This window comes from Passer domesticus, chromosome 1 (genome assembly GCF_036417665.1).
Source record: "Passer domesticus isolate bPasDom1 chromosome 1, bPasDom1.hap1, whole genome shotgun sequence".
NCBI lineage: Eukaryota > Metazoa > Chordata > Aves > Passeriformes > Passeridae > Passer > Passer domesticus.
The window spans coordinates 121,732,470-121,754,952 of NC_087474.1; the positions used below are offsets into that span (position 1 = coordinate 121,732,470).

The following is a 22,483-nucleotide window of genomic DNA, read 5'->3' on the forward strand; positions in this document are numbered from 1 at the left end:
TATAATTTTCTTTTATTTGATTTTATTTAAACACCTCATTGTATACAGCCTAGCTATTTACACTTTCACATTTTAGTGAATATTAAGTATCAATATTGGATTAAAGGTTTCATCAAAAAATCTATAAATTTAAAGAGATACTTCAGGCTCTCTTCTATTTGGAAGAGCATTTAGGTGGGGTAATTTTCCTTCTGGTGACTTTTTTGTAAATACTCAGGAGAGATTTATGGTGTATGCAGCTTTCAGGCTCCAGATTAGAACAGGTCTTTTGAGGAATTTAAAAGATTTTTAATAGGTCAATTTTGGCACAGCACAAATTTAATCCACAAAATCTATGCCCTTACACTGAAAAAAACCAAGGGAGATATGATTCAAGGTCTGTGGATATTTTGGTGGATAACAGCAAGCTTTACTAACCTCTGTTTATTTAATGGACATTCTAGATGTTACAGCAATTAGCTTGCTAAAAGTCCATGGATCAATTTGATATATCTGTAATTAATAAAATATTACACATACAGAGACAAAAAAGAAAATTTTTAAAGTTTATTCAAAGAATTTCTCAAGCAGAATGAAGTAGATGACAAATGTGGACATGGTGTTTAAATATGATCCAGTCCTATCTAGCTGACCAGAGTTTGAAGAATCTTTCTGTGTCATGAAACAAGCTACTCTGAAGACTACCTGAATCTACCAGCAATGGGCTAAAAAGACTAAGCAAAATCACTGATGTGAATTGAAAGTACAGACAGTATTTTAGAGGCTGTAGTTCTAATTTCTCCAATAGGTTAGAAATTATGGTTGATTTCTTTCTAGTTTCCAGAAATTTAATGCTTCTTGGTGAGGTATTTGATGTTTTGTTTACAAAATTTTTCCCTTCTCAAGAAATCCTGCTGTTTTGTTCTAGTATGTTCATTAAAAACCAATAGCACATAAGGCATAATACAATTAATTTAATTTTCACTAATGATAGCCTTTCATATTAACCAGTACCCATCCTTTTATGCAGTCCTGCTGTGCTCTGAAATATGTTATGTATGTGTTTAAGAAATAGACTAATAAAACAGGAAATTTAGTTTCCATAAATATCTTGTATAATCAAAATTTCCAATAAAACTTATGCTGTATTACAGTGGCACTTATTTGATTTATGTATGAGTAATTGAAAGAATCAAATTTCTAAAAAGACCTATTGTGGAAGTCTATCATTGAAATAATAACAACAGAGAAAGAAGTTTTCTGTGGTTCAGAATGCAGCATTTGAGAGCAAGAGAGGCTTGGGATCTTAACCTGTGTCTAAATAACAGCCTTTTGGCTGCTTTTGAGTAAAGTTTATTCTTGATTTTACTCTTCTTCTTGTGGAAGAAAACCAAGATTTGGAACATAGCTTTTTCATTAAACCAGAATTCTGCTTTTCTGAAAATGCTGTTTGAAAGTGGTTTTGGAAGTTGTTTTCCAAATTGAAAAATCTTTTCAAAATTCATTTTCAAATTATCAAGTTACAAATGGTATCAAATATACCTAAACCAAACCAAAATTTATCCAAAATCAATTATTTTCTTTTCCTTCCTCCCTCCTCCCAAATTGTGTTGAAACTTCTTTCCAGCTGGAATCAAAATATTTCATAAAATCGTGGCAATGAATGGTTTGGGTTGGAAGGGACTTGAATGATCATCCAGTTCCACCTCCCCTGCTATGGGCAGTGATGCCACTAGACCAGGTTGCTTAAAGCACCATCCAAACTGTCCTCGAACACTTCCAGGGCTGGGGCATCCACAACTTCCCTGAGGAACCTGTGCCAGTGTTTCACCACCTTCACAGTAAAGAATTTCTTCCTATCATCTAATCTAAATCTCTCCTCTTTGCAGTTAAAATCATTCCATCCTTGCACTATTTCCATTCTTTCTACTTGACCGTTGTTCTACAGTTTCCATTCTTTTCATCCTATAGCAGTGGCAAAGTAGAAGAAAATATATATTCCATTTATATTATCTACACTTCTACTTTGAGTAAAGAAGAATACTTGACAAGAGGAATATTTTATGTATTTTCTCCCACACACACTGAGATTTCAGGACAATCATATCAATCAGCTCACCTCTAGCCCATTGCCTGATAGGACAGTGCATAACAAAAGGCACCATTCACTGTTACTGAGCTATCACAGTCTGCACCCAGGGCTTTGAACAAATCTCACCCTGATCCTTCACTTGCTTTGACCTCAGTGTGATTGTCACCTATCACCTCGGTCTGCAGGAGTCTGCAGGTGATCACATGCTCTTCCCTAACAAAGGCTCCTAACTTTGTCTAGAAAACAGCAGGAAAGGACTCACACTTCTGAATCTTTCTGTTTCAGATCTGATACAGTAACAGGAAGACTCCATTCCTTCTTTCAGTACTTCAGTCCCTTTACTTCTAAGAGAGACAGATAAAATTTTTACTCGTTGATTCTTTTTCTTATTCTGCACACATATATGTGATTCAATATATCCTTCAGCAACTCAGAAATTACAATAATTCTCTCTGTCCTATCCCTGAGGAAATACCCTTGCAGTGAGACAAGAAGTGGGAACATATGCTTCTACCTTGCTTCTCTGTCCACGGCTCAGCAGCTTCATTTCCTTCACCTTCACCAGTGGCCAGTCTAATTGAGCAGGTGTTTAAATGGTGCAGTGAGAGGTGGGATCATGAATCACTCAGGCAACCTGCAGTTTACCCAGGGCAGCAGGGAGGTCAGCTGGGTGCTCAGCCACAAATTCCCCAGGGCCCTTAGGAAACATCAAAATATTGTCTCTGAGCAAATCATGTGCAAATCAGCTGGAGTGGCAAGCTGGACTGTGGCAATTAAAAGCTCATTTTAATTACTTATGAATTCATTTTATCTGCTATTTTCAATTTCCTTGTAAAGGACAGAAAAAACCAACTTTTCAGATAATTATGTTGCCATCTACCTGACTGTATTTCAGCAACCAGCTCAAATTAAAAATGCACTAAAAGTGAGAGGGAGTGACTTAACCCTGAATCCAAAATAACCCCAGAAACCTCCATCCAGCTGCTCTCTCACCCTGGGGAATCTCTGATTCCATAAAAATAAGCTGGAAGTGGAGGAGGGGATCTACCTCCTAAGTTCAGCAAATACGTGCAGAATTACCCACCAATAACATTGCTGAATAAATAACCACCATATTTAAACAAGTTGGAGAGCCACAAAGGGATCTTTTCTCTCTAAGAGGGGTTCTTTCTAGAATAGCCTGCCGCAAGCTGTAACATATTTGTTGGAGCACTAATCCAAAATATGTCTATTTATGTCTTCCGCTTGATTACTGCTATGCCTCCTGGATTCCCAGCACTCACACAAACCAAGTAGTTACATGATATTTTGTTTCTCTGAAAACACATCACTACTCTTTCTCCAGCTGTGAAGCTTTGAAGAAAGAAATTGAACATTCCTTATAACCTCTGGGTTTAGGGATCCATCATCCTGTAGCACTGAGCATCCTACCCTGGCTGGCCTGGATTTGAAATGGGGGCTAGACTGTTGTCTCCAGAACTGCCTTCCAACCTCAGCCATTTGAGGCTTGCAAAATAGAGAAGACCTGGATTTGTGCTTCTGGTTTGAAGATTATCTCTATGTTTTGCAGTAGGAAGATATAGTTTTAACTTCTACACCAAGACTCACCTGCCATGCCATGGTATAAGAAATCATAAGGAGGCTTGTTCATAAATATACCTCCAGATCACCAAACTTCTTATGGTCAAGGTTAAAGTGAATCAAATTTTTTTTTTTTTTTTTTTTTTTTTTTTTTTTTTTTTTTAGCAATCTCACCTGTCTTGTCTTCATAGAGTTAGCCTGAAAATAGATACCTTTCATCTAACCATTTGGTTTGGCTCTTTAAATGACCTCCTGTTATTTAGTCTACAATCAAGGTATTACATTAATTTTATTTCAGATGCATCCACTTTTTCAAGATGCCAACTGATAAGTTTAAGATTAAGATTTGCAACACCATGCAGAGGATAAATTTAGTGTGGGCTGCACTCGGCTCTATATTCATGACTCATTTTCCACCTAACTGGGTCTCAGTGTGAATAGAAGATTTTCTCCTGCGCATCCCTTTGCAAGGACACAGTGAACATTAACTTGTGCTTTTGGGTTGCCTCTCGTGTGCGAGGCAGAGAGAGAGGGGAAAAAAAGAGAGTTTTCCAACTCTTATTCTGAAGATGACAACCAAAAACAAAAGCAGTATTTCAGTATATTCATTAAAACATATATTTCTAACACAAGGGCTAACATTGTGATACTGATTAAATAAAATTCAAATATTTCCTTACTATGTCCACGAGCCTTGGCATTTTGTTACATACATTTTTCTTCTTTATTGCCATTTTCTTTCTATTTCCTCCTTTACTCCTTGCTGCTGTCTTCCAAGTGTCACATCTTCTCTTTGTGTACAGGTGTACACAGAGTGGGAAGGAAAAAAATTTTCCAAAGGATTTCAAACTTTTCCATTTTCCTTGACAGTTATTACAAGTAAAATGGAAATCTTGAGGTCAACAATTCAGTTTCCCACTTCCCTCATGTTATCTTCTAGATTGTTTCCACAAAACTTTGGGAAACTTTCCTTCTCTGTTGGTCAATTCCTTCATATCATAAAGGTTTCTTCAGAGTTAGTGATCTTGCTCCTCCACCTTCTGGTCACCTCAAGAAAGCTCCTGTGGTCCAACAAAGAAATAATTGTTGACATTTTATTAATTTAATTATATTCTTATTATTTATTCATAATCTATTTTAATCTACTAAACCTATTTTTTTTTCCTAGAATTTGGTCTCAAAGAAAAAAATACCTTTAAAAATAAAAATGGCAGTCCTCTAAAGGTTATTGAGGGGTGGCAAATTCTTACAATATATAACATATTTTCTTAAGACAAAACAAAGTTTACAGCTTTTAACTAAATTAATTACCTCTTAAGATATGTACCTCTAAATGTGGCTGACATCTAACTTGTTCTAATTTTATTATTTAACCTGGTTTAAAATTTGAGAAATGTTCATCCCTATGTCCAGTTTCATTCCTTAATGGATTTTGTTTACCAGTGTCATGGGAAGTGTATATTGTCTCAAATGATCAATATTTCCAAGTACTCCTACACCTGCCCTTTAATGAGATATGATTTATCTCCTGTTTATTTAGACTCTCAATATTTATGCATAGTCTTCTTTCTTATTGAGTCATTCATATTCATGGTGGTGCAGCGTCTTCTTTCTAGGATGTACCACCTTGATGCATTTATTGATTTCTCCTAGATTATTTGATTAGTAAATAACTTATTTCCTCACCTTATCCTTTCTTAATTTTCTGTCTCCCCTGATAAGTGTTTAATTATAGCTAATATTTCCATTTCCTTGCAATCCATTAAATTGTGGTCTTCATTTCCTCTTTCTTATTCTGTGTTCATTTGCTCCCCTAATTTAAATTTTTGACCCCTCTAAACTATGATATCTATTTTAGTCTTTGAACTTGCCACCTCTCCCCTCCAGAAAAAAACTTCACCTTCTGAATACCTGTTGTGCCTGCTAACTTTTTTCACCATGGTATTTGCTAATATGGTTGAGGGGCATAAAATTATTCTTCTCCAAATTTTGAATGTGAATTAGCTGTTAAGCATAGAAACCTTTTCCTAGAACATAAAAGTTAGTGCCAGGATCTACTAATGTAAACCATGATTGCTTTCAGTACCCAGCTTTCAGTACCTCTTCCAGGTGTCTTCAGTCTAAAGGAGCAGGAAGCTATCTACAAACGTACTGTAAACCCTTGGATACCTGGTGGCTTCTCCCATCATCACTGTAAAGTCTTTTCACATGAAAGTAGTCCCACCACAGACAAGCTGCATTACAAACACAGGATGTTTTAGCTCCTCTAAACAAGAACATGCCCCTGTTCTCCCTTAAGACCCTTAGAAGTTTTATTATGTATTTATCTACATGCTTTAGTGTTTGCAAATAACATAGGATAAGTGAATATAAGTAATTCATTTCCATGTCTAGAATTAGACAACAACGTTACAAAGGTTTAATGAATAAGTTCACAGAAATAAAACAAGCTGCAGGCTTTCATGAGTATTAGTGTCAGATCTCTCCTTTCTTGTCACCTAGCAGTTATCTCCCTTGTCATCTAACCACAAGCTCAGCTGTGTGTCTGCTTTTACATAAACCGTAGGACTGACACACTAGAAGGGTTCTGCAATCCAAGGACACAGGTAAATTCTAAACCTAAATCTCTCCTTGCATTTTTTTTCAGACATGTCCCTTTTCATAGGATCAAGAATTCTGAGAGGAGAAATCAGTCAAGACTTTGAATTTAGCTTTTTCCTCGAGAAAACTTCCTCACATACTTATAAATTAAAAAAAATTATTGTCTGAGTGAAGCCATCCATAACCAGATATAAGCAGTTCATCAGTTTTCTAAGAGAAAAATCTTTTCCTCCTGGCAGAAAGAGATTGAGGTCTCAAGACAAAAGCAGGAGATTGTCCACCAACCTATTTATACATTGTAAGTCTATGTTACATGCACACACACACACACACATATATATATATATAGAGAGAGAGAGAGAAAGAAAGAAATTATGTAATAAAGTGCATTTTTTGATTACTGAATTCCTGACCCTGGTTTTAAGCCTACTATAGGAGATGCCTCACATTTTCTTACAAGCCAGTATCTATTCTGTTTCACTTTATTTTCTATGACCAGAGAAACAACACTTATTATCCTCTCATTGTACAATGGGGTGCTGCAGAAGGAGGGTTTCTCTAACCACATTCCTTGCTAGTTAAATCACAGAATATTCAAGATGGAAGGGATCTGCAAGGATCATTATGTCCTATTCCTAAGAGATAGGCCCATACAGGGATGAAACACATGATCCTGGGGTTATTTCTGTGCTCTAACCAACTGAGTTAATCTCATGGTGTATTTATTCATGCCTGCCTGTTTCTGTACATTTCCAGGGCCTAAAACCTCTATTGTGTACTGAGAAATCTGCCTTCTTTCTGGTACCAAATACAAGTAATACATAACCAGTGAGGAAGGAAAATATTTCTCAGCCTTCTCTAAGAGAATCAGCCACTGTAAATATTGGTGGTGCCAAGAAATCCTGCCAACCAGAGATGAGTGAAATGATTTATATGTAAAGTTGGTCGCTATAGCCCATGACTACAGGAGAATTTTCTGCTACTGTAGCTGTCATCCCAAACGGGAATTTCATTTATTACTATTATTTATTATTATATTTTCTTTATTTTGTAACTTTCTAATTGCAATAAGAAAACTAAAAGTAGTTACAAGCAATTAACATTTATTTTACTTGATTCTAAAAGCTTGGTCTCACTTGCCAGTTTAATCTGCATATAAACTGATGGCCTGGCAAAATTGGCCTTTGAAAAAAAGCATATGGTACAGTTAATCACTGTGAAATCATCAGAACTTTGCAAATCATTGGAAAGGCATCCAAGCAAGCTGTTCAGTAACATTAAATTTTAGCAGCTATATGCGAGGACCAACGTCATGTTCTAATATTTTATATCACCTAAAGATAAAAATCATCTGTCACTGATATTGAAAAAAAAGTTTTTCTGTATTTATCTGTGGTTGAATTACTGTCAAGTTGTTTTATCTGTTATGAATAAAAAATCAGCTTGTACAGAATTGTTTCTGCATATTTATTCACAAATAAGTGTGAATCTTTATATATAAAATGCTTGCTATGAAATTATTGCTTACTGAATTTCTCAGGGTATTTCTGTGGCAATTAATTTTTCTCTTGATATTTATGGTAAAGATAAAGTATATATGTAAGGCCTTTTTCACACAAACATGTCTATGTATATGTAAAAACTTAAGCTGTTGCCAGGTCTATACTAATAATAGTGTCATGCAAAACCTTCTTCTAAGATTTATTTTTCTTAGGGTAGTGGCAGATTTCTTATCCCAACCTCTTGTTCTTTTTATCACCATCTAAAAGAGGAATGTTGGATGCTTCCAATTTAAGTATTAATCATCAAAACAGAAGGTGCAGGTATTACCAGTCTATTTTTTAAGGTGGAGTGAATTGTATTTTGCAGCTTCTTTAGGACTGAACAACACATGTTTGAACAATTCAGAGTCCAGGCCCACAAATTCAGCTTTTTCAGAGTCTTTCTCAATCTTCACTGCATCACCTCACAGGGGTGATATGAAATCCATGCACAATTTACATTTTCTCACTTCTGACAAATCAGATGATTAATTACAGTTTGGAAACACAGCTACAGAGTTAATTCTCTTTTTAATGACTTCTCTGCTGGAAAATAGAATTGGACTTTAATAAAGGGGGAAAAAACAGTGCGGGTAAGTTTTGGCCATTTTAGTAAACAGCATCCGAAAGCCAAAAACTTACATTGGCTATTACCGGGTAATTTGCTTTCCTAGTGGTCAGTCTAGAGGCAATGGACACAAACTGAAACTTGGGAGGTTCTTTCTGAACAACAAAAACCAATTTTTGACTGCGAGGATGACCAAGGAGAGTCACAGGTTGTTCAGGGAGATTTTGGAGAGTCCATCCCTGGAGAGAATCAAAAGCTGACTGGACACAGTCCTAGTTCTAGGTCACCCTGCTTTTGAGTCAAAGATTGGACCAGATGCTCTCTAGAGGTCCCTTCTAACCTTAATCATTCTGTGATTGTGGGAACCATTAAAGAATTAAATACAATTTTGTCTAGCCTGTGGTCATTCTCCCATTTCTCAGTTCTGCACAAAATGTTTCTCCTCAAAGTCCTGAACTCCCCTTGGTTTGTTTTCTAAAGGAAACTGGGAAATTTGTACCTGTCACACAACCATACTTATGTTTTGAAAGTTACATGTTTCCCTACACCTGCAACTCAAAATACAAAACCTTTAAGCAGAAAGGAAGCTATTGACCAAACCTACAGCCTGGCTAACAAGATTTTTAGAGAAAATAATTATTCACATATTCTGAAAAGTCACTATTCAGCTCACTATGTCAGAAAACATTCCTAGAAAACATTTCAGTTCTTTGTCCAGTTCAGTGTAATAACTGAAAATTGCTTCCATTACTCAGTGAACTTTATTATAGAGTTTGATAGACCTTACCATTAAGTGTTTTTTCTAGCATTCAGCCTAGATTTCCCTTTGCTCCATTACTTTCCATCAGTTTTAATTATAAGCATTTATAGCCACCAACTGTTTTTCTTCCTTCCTGGTGCATGCAGTCATTTAATAACTATATAATGATTTGGGCTCATTTGCATAATGCTCAGTAAGATTTTGCTCCATCAGTAATCCCACTGACTTCAACAGGCTGTAATTATTGAACCAAATCTTCCATCATAATATTCACTCTTAATACCAAAATATTCAGGAACTGCATTTAAATCATAGGAGCTAATTCAGAGTGGATCATTTTGGGATCAAGTCTGCAGGAGTTTTATCTTGTAGTTGAATGAAGGTGAACTAAGCAGGGAAGATGAGGAGAATAAGGTGGACACTGTGCAGAAGAGAGGGCTGAAGTGCCACATTTATCAGCTTCTAAGCAAACAGCATGAGGTTTGGAAGTCCCTGATGAACTGCTGCTGCTTACAGCAGTTTTCCACTTTGGAGTCCTGAAGCAGATTTAAGTTTTGTGTCAAAAGCTGCTACTGATGCTCTATTAGCCTGGTCTGGAAATAATGGTTGCTATCCAACAGTTAGGTTTTATGACTTTGACATTCACAATAGCTGGGGAAAAAATACTTTAGGCAATGTAAGTAATGTAATTTAATTGACAGTCCAAATGCTTTAAATCTAAACAATTAAAGATTCAACATCAGTTTAATCAGGCCCCAGACCTGCGTTGTGCATATCTGTAATTATATTCTGAACTTAATGGATAGTTTTTATATCAGGTGCTACCTAAAACTCACAAAATCTTTGTACTTTGGAGTTGATATGCCTAACTGAAGTGAAAAACTATAGTATGAAGTGTTATAAAAGACAACAATAACCATTTTATTTGTTGAAATATTCACATTGAGAATGATAAAGGAAATCCCTCCAACAGTGCAGAATGTTAAATCACTTAGAAAGAAAAAAAAATTTAAAAATTAATTTTTTTTAAAAGGCTCCCTTTATACCCTATAGATAACGTTATGAAAAAACTATACTAGGATTTGCCAGACACAGAGAGAAACCAGAAATTTAAGAACACATTTAAAAAGCATCACTAAAAGGCAACTCAATAAATTATTTTTTGTCTGTTTCCTGAGAAGAGCCTCACAGGGTAATAAATCTCATCTCTCCAGAAAGCAGTGAGCCTATAGGCTGAAATCACCTACAAGATGATATTAATTATTTTATGCCAGAAAAATGGCACTTCCATCTAATGAGACAGTATTGAGAAATTTATAAAATCAAAACTTCATCATTAGTCACTTTAATGAATGCTGAAATGTTTTTCTGAGCTGTCGCCAAAATCAAATTGCATTTCCAGACAAACCATTTCTAGCAAGTCAGCATCTAAGGAGCAGCCATACTACCAAGGCAGTAGAGCAAAATAGTAATTTTAGTCATAGAGGGTAATTATCCCTCACAAGAAGGGGTCCCAATAATGCTTACTCATTATTCAAGGAAGTGAAAAATTAGATGAGTATGACCTGAAATGTGTACATACGACAGAGTTTTCCACTTGAAAGACACTCCTCTGATGAAGAAATCCCATCCATCTTGTAAGTTTTAGGGAAAGAAGCTTGAGAATTCTTTACTTGCCTTTAAAATCCAGAGAAGCTGGAGGTCTTACAGACTGCTAAGAGAATTCTGTTCTATATGAAATTTTACAAAAATCCTGCAAATAAAAGAAAAAATTTCTCTAAGTTTCCTTCAAAACCCAGTCCTGAAATTCAGTTCTCACATTGACAGCAGTTGTAATAGATGTCATCTCACCACCTCCTAAAAAAAAAAGAAATCCAAGTGATCAATATTTGAAACCAAGTGAATTCAAACCTTGATCCACCTTTCAAAGTTTGTGATCAATATGGAATCACTCTAGTGTCCCACAGCTGCAATAGGCATTTGACAACTTCACAACAGTCTTAGAAGAAAAAAAAAATTAAATATGAAACTGAGAGGTCAGAAAAGAGGTGATTGAAGCAAAAAAATAGATCTATTTTTTGCCTGCAAACCGGAATTTTTATTATCACGCAGTCAGAGACAGCCTGGCACAGGCATTCCAGTCAAAACTTCAAATCATGTATATCTTTATCCTATTACATTCTTACTTTTACATCTCATTCTACTTTCAGTAAATAACCTCCTATTCTTTAATCAAGCTTCTTAATTCCTCTGGAAATCAATGTCTAGCAAAATGATTTTGCATTTTTAAACAGACACATGGAAAAATATTAAATCTTCCTTCTGGCACTTTATTCAACAAATATTAAAGGATATCACAGCTTTCTTCGTGCCTTCTCTAGTCTTCTCAGTAAAAGCAAGCTGTGCTAGACTGACAAATTAAAGATAGTGCCTTTATAAGTGATCTACTGTAGCAAGTATAAAAATACCATTAGAATAAAATATTTGAACACATTCCTTCATCTAAGAATGACAAACTGCAATATCTCTCCATCTGTCCTGTAGACATCTATATCTCCCACACAGATTTGTCTGAAAATTATTTCCTTCAAGATGAAGCTGACTACACTACGCATTGCTTAAACTCAAACCTTTTAACTTGATTCTGTGCTTCAAAGTATAAAATAAATGTCCTTCATATATTAAATGTTGTACTCAGATATTGAGAGAGAGGTTCATCTATGAGCAGATGAGTCTTCCCATTAGAATTTCTGAACATTTGTTTTCCATCAAGCAGGCCTCTTAACCACCTCTCAGTTTTCAGATTACAGAATTATGCCACTTTTCACAAGTAATTTATTTTATCAATATTTACCTGTGACACCATTCAAGCTTTCCAGTATTTATTTATTTTTTCTGGAAACAGAGACAGAATGTTTACTAGTTCAAAATCTTTGACATAGTTTACTAATCAAAATAAACATATGCTAAAAAAAAAAATGAAAGAGTAATATTTATCTTTGGGGTAAAAATGAATGTAAGACTTCTCTCATTTAAGCTTGTTTCAAAGGGTTATGCGCATTTTCAGAGTTCCCAAAAGGTATAATGACTCAATAGTAATAACAGGAGTCCATGAGAAAACCACGTCTTTCTGATGGAAAATGTTTGTTTTATTTGTTTTCTGGAGGAGAATAAATATTTTAAATGAAAGATGGATTTCCTAAAGAAAGAGAAGTAAGAAAACGTGGAAAAAATGTAAAATTTGTAGGAAACCAGCAAAAGTATGGATTGGTAATGGCTGGTAAACAAAGGTGAATTTTTTGGTGGGATGAAGGAGAACACTGGAAAGAAAAATATTTGCCCGCAGAGACTTCCCTACTAGAATTCCTGAAGGGTGGGAATTGGGAAATGGATCTGACTATTTTCATCTGTTTGTTGTTGTTTTTTTTGGGTTTTTTTTGTACGAGGCATGTGCCATGTTATTTTGATATCAGTTAAATTTGCTGATAAACCTATGCTAGGAGCACTGTCGGTAGAAATGTAAAATTCTGTAGGAAAAATTAAGGGCACTGGATACTTAATTCGATTTTTGTTACTGCTATAAATGGACACAAGTTTGAGGTAACTGAGAATGACCTGGATATAGCAGGCAATTTCCAACCACAAGTCAGTATTATGATCAAGCTGTGAAAAAAGACAGATGTTTTTCCCAGCTGCTTTCAAAGAGTCAGAAACTCATGAAGTTCAACATGTTATGTGCATTCAAATTGTTATATACAGTGAGATCACATAAATTCAAATTATTGAATTAATTGAAATTTTAAAATACAATGACACCTATTAAAAACCACAAAAACTCTCATCATTTTTGTGGCCAAATTATGAGAAATAAAAACTGTCAAATGTAGAGTGAGGAACTAATATATTGAAAATACTATTTGTAATACATACTTCCAGCAAAACTTTGGAACACTTCTGAGGAAAAAATTCCAGTTCAGGCCACCACTGAGTAGGATTAAGATGGAAAAGAAAATAGAATCACAAGCAAAGCAAAGCTAGATTTTTCTGAGGGAATTTTTTACTTATTGGCAGGGTAGTGGGGTGGCAGTCACAAAATTCTTTTATGTTGAGTGTCTTTTTTAACCAGTTCTTCTTCTCACACTCCTAGGAGAAGCTCTCAAAACCTCACTTCATACAGATTGGACAATATTTTGTGTATTCCAGATTTTTCTTTCCGTTTCTCCTTCTTCCAAACTCTGTCCCTTCAAATGTGTTTGATTAGCCTTCCAAAGTACCATTATCCCTACTTCACCTGGAAATAATCCTTCTCCTGGATATGTTCGTACTCTGAGGCTCAGACCATGACTGATTGCCTGAACAGCTGGATTACACAACAGGAAAATGAAAAGCTCACATTTTATTCTGCACTGTGTACCTCCTCTTACGTGGGGGAAGAAAAAAATAGAGGGGCAAAATCAATAATGAATAGTTTTGCAGTTTGTTCAGATGCAGAAAATTGCTCTCCCAGGAACAGAATTCAGAAACCATTTTTAATCAACATAATAAAGCTTGGCCTCATTAATCCGCCTCTATGAATTCAATGCTATTGGTATACTGGCATTGTTGCTGTGGCACCTGCAGCTTACAAGGCTGGATTATAAGGCCAGCTATTTAAAAACATGACAGGTCACAGGATCTGTACTTTTTTCCTCAATATATTCCTATATTTTTATTTTTTTAAAATTTGTTTATGCTAATTATCCCTGGGCTAAAGCATTGAAACAAATTATTTTTGCTATTCTACAGTGGTTCCCCAAATAGTAGATGAGCTGCAGTCCTGCTTGTTTTTACCATGGAGCCTTCTCTGGTTTATTGAATTTCAATCTGTAAGGAAACTGCATAAAAGTTATTACCCTCTATCAAAAAAAAAAGATTATTCAAAGCAAATTATGCTGGTTTTGCTGTCAATTATCTTAATTCAAGGCTTTCATCAATGCTTATTATAGTTTAGATACAATATTCTTCCTGTGGGCTCTCCAGTGGCCTTTTTGGAAGCTAAAGAACTTTGTAAAGACTCCAGGGATGTACTTTGCTTCAAAGTTACAGTCAAAACTAAAGAAAGCTAATTAGCAACCTCTTGCTATCTGTTAGGTCTTTACAAATTCCCACTTGAGCCACAAGAGATGGCCAAGTCTATTTGCCATTATCATTTTGTCTGAGTGTGTCTGCAGTTCTCACAGTCTTCAAATTAGCAGATTAGTGCATTGTATTTATCAAGTACTATATTTATTATTAAAAAAAAAACACACAAAACCAACCAAAAAAACTTTGTGAGAACTCGTGAGAACCCTATCTTTTCTAGCATACTTTGTACATATATAGAGTATAATATATATATGCTTTATGCATATTTTCCATTTTCAGTTGTGTTGCTGATTCTGTCTTCACACTATAATTTTTCCATAAAGAAAATGCAGTGAAGATTCTCAATTGTTACTGAAAGAAGGGTGAGTTATAGGTTTGAATAGGGTTGTGGGAGTAAGAATCAGTATTTAAGGTCTGCTTTTTAAATTCTGGGTTTGGTTTTGTGCTGCCATACATGTAAGCAAATTTTGACTGTGATTAAATCAACCCAGAGGAAAATAGAAAGCAAACCAGACTTTGTGAATTTCAGAGCAGGCAGACGTAATCATCTGATATCCCACAGAACTCTGACCCAGTTATTAGGTACAAGAATTAACTTTGTACTTGTGCACCAGAATTTTCCAGACACTGCATTAATGAAAAAGTTGAACCTTATATTGTGGTTTTTTTAAAAAAAAGATAACAGGACAATTTACCACTGTTTACTCCTCTATGTGGGAACTAGAATGCACCAAAAACTTAAAGTGTTTCTAAATATGTCATATAAATACATAAAGACACCTAAAAGGAGCATACCATTTTCTACAAAGCTTCTTAATAATTTATTTTTTTCTTCTAAACTTGCTGCAGAACTGTGAGAGAACTGCAGAGGTTGACCACCTCTTTAAAGAAAAATGAGGATTTCACTAGAACTCCCCATTTGAAACAGGGATAACAAAATCAAACCTTCAATTTGTATCAAGTTGCTCAGGGCCATGTCCAACCAAATTTGAGCATCCCAATGGATGAAGGTTGTACAGTCTGTCTGGTTACCTGCTCCAGTGATTTACCTCTCTCATTGCCAAAATATTGATCTTGCACACATCAGAAATTTTCATTGCTGAAAATGGTGACTGAAATTCCTGATGTCCCAGCTTCAAAAATCCTTCAGGACACTCTGCTCTACTGCTGCTAAACCTTTCACAACAGCTGAGAAAGGTTTTAACAAAAATTGAGAGAAGAGAGCCAGAGAGCTGGTTAGAGGGCACAGATGATAAATGCATGTTTCCTCTTCTGCTCCCTGGTGGGATCATACAAACACAAATGGGTAGCTACCAACAAGAGAGATGTGAGTTGAAACAGGCTTTTCAATTGTTCACTGCTTGACTCCAGGGAGATTATGTTATCTATTTACCATGGCATTTTGTCAACTCCAACAGATTGTGGAGACCAGAAGTAGACAACGTCCCGAGATGCCCCTCTAACCTCCCTAAGTTTTAACATGGTGAAGTAATTCTTTGACACGTAGTAAAAGAGTTTTTTGCTGTGACACTGATATCACAAATTAGTGTACAACCAATGAAGCAGCACAGATCAGTGAGGAGTAGTTCTTGGCTCCTGATATCCAGCCATAGAAATCAAGTCCCAAGAAATTTGGGATATATGCCAAGTAAATATGCAAGCTAACACACATTCAAATTTTCAAATTTTAAGGGAATGGACAATAAAGCTATTTTGTTTCTACAGCTTATATCAAAAGATCACCAGTGATATACAATCTCAAAGTATTTATTGTGTGATGTATGACTATAAGATAGACACAATAGTGTAAGAAAATGAAAATTACATTAGCGTGGGTTCTACAGATTTATTGTATTTTAATTTTGACTGAATTGGAAAAAGATATTAAATAGAAATAAAAAGAAAGTTATTCCAACATTTGTCCCCTTAGATTCCTTGTAATTCTTATTCTTTTATTTTAATATTGGCATATAATGAACAAAAGTTATTTCTCAATGTGTTTATCTAATGCCACTACACCTACACCAATGCTCCCAAAGTAGTTGAGGCTTGTGAAAATTATGAATCTACTTCTATTTCTTGTTTCAGAATAAAAAACACTCCAGAACTTTCAAAATACTGAGAAAAATATGCTGCATTATTCACAAACACTTCTCCAGCTCAATTTATGCCAATTTATATCATGCTGCCATTTCAAAACTGTGCAAGTCTCTCCCCAGTAACACTCCAGTCCCAGAAGGGAGAAAAGCTTGAAGCATAAATATTTAAAGCTGAGCTGAGTTTATACTTTACAGGGGCACAGGGCTTAGAAAACAATATCAAACTCTGGTAACAAATCTGTTTGCCTTTAAAACATGACTGAATCTTTTGAATTACTGAAGGATAACAACATGGTACATCACTGCCTGTAGGCAGTAACTTTATTGACCTATAGAGATGGTGTGGCTGTGCTGTGCATCCTTACAGTGGGCTGTGATGGATGGGGGCTCTGGTAAAATAAAACTAAATTGTGGTTTGGTGTCTGAGCTCTGAGAGCTGAGATGAGCACTTCACAATATCTTCCAGGTTAGTTGAGGGGAGTGCAATAGATCTCAGCACAGCACCCAATGTTGTTTTTCACCAGAACCTTTACATTAATTCCATTAAGTACTTTGGTTTCTAATTAGAGGATTTATGTTTTCCTCAAACAACATAGTCCAACCTGTTCCTGCAAGTCATATTGAAAAATCTGTTTATATTAATTGTTCCACAGCAAGGGCAGAATGTCTGTGAAATCTCCAGCTACAGTGAGGTGTTCTGTTTCACAGAAAGTCCCTTTAAATTTAATTTTTGATACAAAGTGTAAACATAAAGGTATATAACAATAAATAGACACACAAATGTAGTAATATACCAATATGTATCTGAGTAAATTATGATGTTATATTCTTGCCACAGCCAAAAATACTGCAGGTATTTTATTCTGAAAAGCTCTGGTGACCCCTTGAGAAAAGTAGTGTTAACATTCAGAGGAACTCTTGCTTTGGTGATGGATACTGGCTGAAAATTCAGGACACCCAGGAAGGTGTCAATGAACTATCCCAGCTTAAAACCAGCAGCACTGGTTTATTGACTGGTTCCATGTATGAGAATACATAAGTCTGGCTGCAAGTCCTACCAAGGCAGCCAGACTTACAGACTCTGCCTGGACACCCCATGAGTTAAGATAACTGCTTGTAGAAAATCCAGACTGACAGGCTCTTCTACTCCCATGTGAGTGCCTGGGTATTACTTTCACCTAGCTACAGACATGATGCTCCCCAGAAAAAAAAAAACACTCGGGTAACTAATGTGATGAAGCTGAAGGAAAAATTCAGCATCTTCCTGCTAGCAGGCACCTGCTACTGGTCACCCCACAGGGCTCAGAACAATTCCTCATTCTACAGCTCTGATATTTAGTATGGTAAACTAATATCCTTTTCTGGGTCTTAATTTTTAATTATATAACAAAGCAGTAATTAGTTTCAACAATAGAAAGGCTAGATCTGACAAGGTATTGTTCTAAAAATTAGTCACTGCTCACTGTTTTATTGTTTTGGTTCTGAGGCCCGAGGACAAAAATATGCCATTCATACACTATAGACATCCCAACACTCTTCCCTGAAGTATCAAACCAGATAAAAGACTTATTTTCTTTGTCAATATACTTTGGGAAAAAAATCTTTTAGTGATTTGATTATCACTTTTTTTTATTTCTCTCTGAGGCAATGAAGAGGGAGAGGAAGGATGAGCACACTGTTTAAATTGTTGGGCAAGCAGTCTAGAGTGGGCTCCAGCATCACTTGAATGCCTAGACATTGCATCAGTGTGCAGGTAAGGGTGTGGAAGGAAAACTTCCTCCAGCAACCCCACTCAGGGTGCTGTTGTTTGATTCAGGACATTTTGCAAGTCTGGAAAAGAGCAAACCAAACTGAGATGATGACACCTTGTATAAAGCGCTCTTGGCTTCAGTTGTATCACAGCATAATAGCCTGAAATGAAAAGGCAGCCTTTATTTTTAACCATAGAGCAGACTCCTTTTTACTTACCAGGTTTCCCTTTTAAATATTTGCTATCCAGAGTTTATTGCTGGGCAGTTGCTCTCTGTAGCTTATGGGTGAGAGAGGTTTGGTTTCCCCTGTGGCTCCACAGTGGTGTTGACAACTGTGGAACCCCTATTGGCACTACAAAGAACATTCAAGCAAAGCTTTTCTTTCCTCATTTTTCATATGCTCTGAGTAAAATCCAGCTATAAGTAATTCCAGGAAACACAACTGATGACAAATGATGTTTTGGAAAATAATTTGTAGTTGTACTGGAGAATATGACTTTGAGAGAAAAAAGTTGCAAGCCTGAAGAACCATTGTTACTCAGCTGCCTATTTGGGCATCTCCAGCATCACAACTTCTCCATAAAAAGCTTGTTTGAGAGCTATTGTAGGAATATGAGAGTATCTGCAAAATACTGTGTTGTAGAGCATATGAAAAGATTCGGAAGACCATTCATTTGCTGCACAGATAGAATGAGCAAGGAAGCAAATTACTTTTAATCAAAACCACACTAAAATATCCTATAACAAAAGGCTGGGAAAAAAATGTAATCTAAATGCAGAGAGGATGTATGCTAAAAAGCTGGTGTCTGGACTTTTACCAATCTTTCCCTTTTTATCTTTGTTTTACAGATATAAAAGCATTCATTTGATTTGAGAAACAATTTGAAAGGGCTTTATTTACCAATATGTTTTGCTAGAAACATATGTCTCTAAGTGGCAACAAATTTGTCAAGTTCCAATAGCCCCATTTATCTAAAAGCAGATGTTGAATTCAGAGTTGTAAGCCAGACAGTACAAACTTAATAGCCTTTGCTTGCCAGCAATCTACCTTTGTACTTAGGAGGCTGACTAATTTGGAGTGTTCAGACTGCAAGAGTGAAAGACTAATAGGACTCAAAACCACAGTCCTATGACTAGGCTTCCTCAAGGGGAGCAGTATTTGTTCCTCACACTTTCATTTATAGTTTACAGAAAATTTTCTTTACATTTTGGATGAATAAATCAAATAAAAGGACATTTTAATTGCTATTGAAATCTGCTCTATTTCATTTGCAACATCTTCTGCAGCTTTGGAAGAATAAAATAGCAAAAAAGTATAGCCATATCTTTATTTTCTCTACATCCACTGATATAAAACTGACACTTTCCCATTAAGTGGTATCAATACTGATCTTTTTGTAATAATAATAATATCAATAACCTGGTCTAAATTCTTTTTAGAATTCTTCAAAGTTTCATCATAAAATACTTTCTTCTATTTAAATTCTAATCTCTATCTTATTTTCTATCTAATCCCTATCCTATTTGTGGTTGTATAATAAAGAGTGAGAGAACGTAAAAGATAGAGGTTTTGCTTTCCTTGTAAATACATAAACTTCAGAACCACCATCTTTTTTAGATCTTCATGCTACTGATCCATAACTAAACATCAATCTATGATGAATGAATAAAACAATAGGGTTATATAATTTTGAAGCATGCCTCATTTCCCTTGCTTTGCTGAAGATGCATTCATTTGCATGTCTGAATATTTAAGGACAAGGAGGGGTAAGAGCGGATGGGTTTGGGTGTGGTCAGAGACCCATTCAGCCTGGTAGCCTGTGTCAGCCATGGCCACAGCCATGAGCTCTAGCTGTTGTTCCTAGCTAGAAATTAGAGGACTAACCTCTTTAGCAGGAGAGGCAGACAAGTGAACAACTCCCACAAGTCCATTCAGCACATCCTGTTGAGTTCACCCTCTCCTCACAGTTCAGGTAAACTCACCCTCCCCAATCCACCTCAATCTAACCATCTGACTCAGCAGGCTTCATTGTTTGTGCCAAGTGGCACAGTTCTTTCAGCCCTACACAATTCATCACAGCAAAAAGGGTTTTCCCTTTTCCCCCCCTTTATTTCACTAATCAAGCCTAAAGAGCTCTCTGTATGTTCTAGTACAACATGGAGGAAAGCCATCAAGGTTTTAGCTGCTGAATATCTTCTCTGTCTTTTAATACTGTGTGTGAGAGTTAAGATGATAAATAAAAGTTACAGTAAGAAATGAGATCTTGTGGTTCTCATTCAAGAAAAAACAAATGTTTAAAATAATATTTTCAGTAACATAATTCCAATAAGGCAACAACATTAATGTGGACTTGAAAGAAGGATTCAGCTCTGTCAAATTCAGAATTTGCAAACACTCTGCAGCTAAAAAGAGGAAACTGTAGATATTCATGTGGCTATTCCTTAATCCTGTGCAGATTGTGAGATTCAGTGTTGGCAGACCTCTTAATTTTTAATTTTTCATTTCTTCATTTAAAACAAACAAAAAATATCTTGCTTTCATATAGAATGAAAATATATTATTGACAGCATGATTTTATTGAAGATATATGTTTGAAAGAGATGAGTTTAGCTAATTTAGCAAGTAATTTATATCCCTGCTCCAACACTTTACATTTTATATTGTCTTATGAAAAAATTAGCCATTAGGCCAAATAGTGAGTCACTATTTTACTTTCTTTGAAGTGATAACTGAGAACAAAAGATGGTAAATCGCTGATCACCATGGATACTTGCTCCTTTCATAATACAGGTACTTTTATGATACTTACTTTGTAAAGTGTAAATTATCTGATAAAATACTGTTCTTTGGGGGAAAAATACCCCAAAATTTTTACATCTCCCTAAGCCTCAAGAAACCAAGAATAAATTATTTTTCACAACATGGTGAGTGGCAAAACTCTCAAATGCATGCGGTGGGCAGGTAGAAATTCAAGGTTTTTCAATCATTTGACTTTTTTTGAGATTAAAAATTTCCATTAACCAAAATTATCATTCCTGTTAGTTTGCAGGTGTTTGCTAAAAATACATTCTTGCAGTATGATTTGCAAAATCTCAGCATAACCCCCCAGGTGACTTCCTAGTAAAAGCCTGTGGCATTAACAGGGGATCTGATTACACTCCAGTGATACTTCTCTGTTGCAGATGCACAGTGGCTCTGCATCTGAAGCTGCTGAACCTAAAGTGAGAAAGCAAGTCTAAAACATTGCTGCCAACAGAGCATTTGACTCTGTTCAATAAATGTTTCTCTTTTTCTGATATCTGAACAACTTGACTTGTAAGGTCTTGGTGCTCATGGGAACAGGAAATTTTGCTCTCTGTTAATGCCAGCTGAAATTTCTTTTGTTGTTGTTGTTATTATTTTTGTTGGTTTTCCTTTTGGGTTTTTTTTTGGGTGGAGGTTCTTTTTGGTGTATGTTTTGGTCATGGGGTTTGTTGTTGTTGTTTGGGGTTTTTTGCCTGTTTTTCTTTTGGAGGGCTTTAACTGAAGGATCTAGACTACCAGAATGTCATTCCCTGAGTTCAAGCAGATAACTCTCAGAAAGAATTTCACCTCTAGCAAATATGTTAGTGTTACATTTGACTGCTCTTTTAGTAGCCACTCCATATGCTCACAAGGTGATCCCTGCATAAAGATTATTCTATATTTATCAAAAGCTAACTTCAAAATTTGTGAATCCATTTTTACATCCCTGTACTCATTGCTGGCTCTATCCAATTACCATGCTAAGTGTTGCTTCTTTCGGGTAAAGTCAATCTAGATATTCTAGAAATAGAAACCCTTCCTATAAAGAGCTCTAGGTTTTTCTAGACCATAATATTTTATATTTAAAAGGGTTATTTTATGTTAAACTAGTTGGACATGAAAGCAAATTTTTTAGCAGGGAAAAAAATTCTGAAAGAATAAAAGCAAACCTGGCCATGTCACATCCAACAGAAAGTAATTAACGACTACTTTTCTTCTAGCTAAAGAATAATGTTGGGTTTAGCAGCTGACAGTTCCCTTTCCAATCTTTTTGGGACAAGAGAATTATTTATTTCTAGTAAAAATTATCCAACTGGAAAAGTAGAACCTGTTATCGATGAGCAAACAGCACTGTGTTTGAGCATGATTCCCTCCTTATTTTATTTATGAAAGGGAAAAATAGAAATATATGAAAGATAAGAGGAGATAAAAATTCACTTTACAGTGTGTTGTAAATGTTGGTCTCGTGCTGCCTTTGCAATGTGCTTTCACACACACTGACTTAGCTAATTCCAGGTCTCTTACCGTTTCCAAACCTGGAAATAAGAATCCCAGCACACATGGCATTGATAACTGTGACATTCAAACAGATTTACACAGGCC

The 22,483-nt window shown here is 35.7% G+C and overlaps 1 long non-coding RNA gene across 2 annotated transcripts in view; it reads right to left on the reverse strand.

The window, feature by feature from the left end:
- The window catches only part of LOC135279133 (uncharacterized), a 32,599-nt gene continuing 10,116 nt past the window's right edge, over positions 1-22,483 (reverse strand). The window contains exons 2-5 of one of the 2 annotated variants that reach the window (XR_010346464.1): positions 10,800-10,875; positions 5,753-5,886; positions 4,333-4,713; positions 1-2,768 (exon numbers count right to left, since the gene is read on the reverse strand). This is a non-coding gene — a long non-coding RNA (uncharacterized LOC135279133). Of the gene's footprint in view, positions 2,769-3,812; positions 4,714-5,752; positions 5,887-10,799; positions 10,876-22,483 lie in introns of those variants that run through there. The other variant, XR_010346463.1, reaches the window with a different exon arrangement.